This window comes from Microtus ochrogaster, linkage group LG1, assembly GCF_000317375.1.
Source record: "Microtus ochrogaster isolate Prairie Vole_2 linkage group LG1, MicOch1.0, whole genome shotgun sequence".
Taxonomy (NCBI): Eukaryota; Metazoa; Chordata; class Mammalia; order Rodentia; family Cricetidae; genus Microtus; species Microtus ochrogaster.
This window is the reverse complement of record NC_022027.1, coordinates 11772477-11773739: the sequence shown is the minus strand read 5'-3', so window position 1 is coordinate 11773739 and position 1263 is coordinate 11772477.

Sequence of the window (1263 nt, the reverse complement as noted above, 5' to 3'; positions counted from 1 at the left end):
GAACCATGGAAAAGGGCTTGTGCTAATTTTCTGGGAGAAATTAATAGCAACTATCCCAAAAACGATAGACTTAACCTTATAAAGAGAACTTCTTGATTCTTCCTTGAATTGTACGTGATGCTCCAATAACATGCCTCTGTGGTTACTCCAAGCATCCATAGCCACTAAACTTCTTAGCAATGTAAATTCAGAGGTTAGAAAATCAACTAGGAGAAGTCTGAAGAATGTGAGTGTTCTAGTGTTGAAGGAGCTACAAGCTGTGTTCCTGCCACCCGGCTCCCAGATGCCTAGCAGACTTATGCTCTGAAATAACAACACACAAACTGTATTCTTTTAAACAATGGCTGGCCCATTTCTATTAATGTGTGTAGCACCGAGGTGCGCTTACTAGGAAGATTCTAGTCTATGTCCACCCTGGGTTGGAGCTTCATCGTGTCTGCCCCAGAGAGGAGAGCTTTCGAGTCTGAGCTCACTTCCTCTTCCTCCCAGCATTATGTTATGTTTACTCCACCTACCTAATTTTCTGTCCTATCAGGGCCAAGACAGTTTCTTTATTTAATCAATAACCTTTGTCCATCATTCTAGAAAATATTGTTTCAACATTTTGATATCTTGCTTTTGCTTTTTTTCCTTTTGCATAATTAGCTCTTGAATTACACATCCATTCTACTTGACTGTTCTGGAACTCCCTAAGTACAACAAACTGGCTTCAAGCACATAGAGATCTCCTGCTTCTACCTCTCCGAGTGTTAAAGGCATGTGCCTCCATAGTAGGAAAGACCATTGCATCTTGTAGATGTTGAGAGAGCTAGATCACTTGGGTCATTATGGAAGTGAATGTGGTCAAATCCCTACTTCATCTCACCTCATCATTCAGGGAGCAAGGAAGATTAAATTCTATCCATGTAGGCAGGAAAAGGAAGGAGAACAGGTCCACCTTTGGGAGAGGGAGCTGTGTCCATAACCATTTATTCTTGGCACTAGGCAGACCCAAATGAGCACATTCAGCACAAAAGGTGCATTGTATTCCAGGACAATGACTTTCATTGCTCTCCTGTGCTGTATGGACCCCAGATGCCAAAGATCCTGGCAATGGAAAATAACTGTTGGAGGCCTGAGGAGTTATTGAAGAATTCATCCAGAATCTCTGCCTGCCTTCTCATAGTCATTTTCTTATTATCAGGGTATTTACCCTTCCTAAAGCTGGCTGTTGTCAGCCTGGGCAAATGCACACAATGCCAGGTCCCTTCTAGTTGGCAGCTC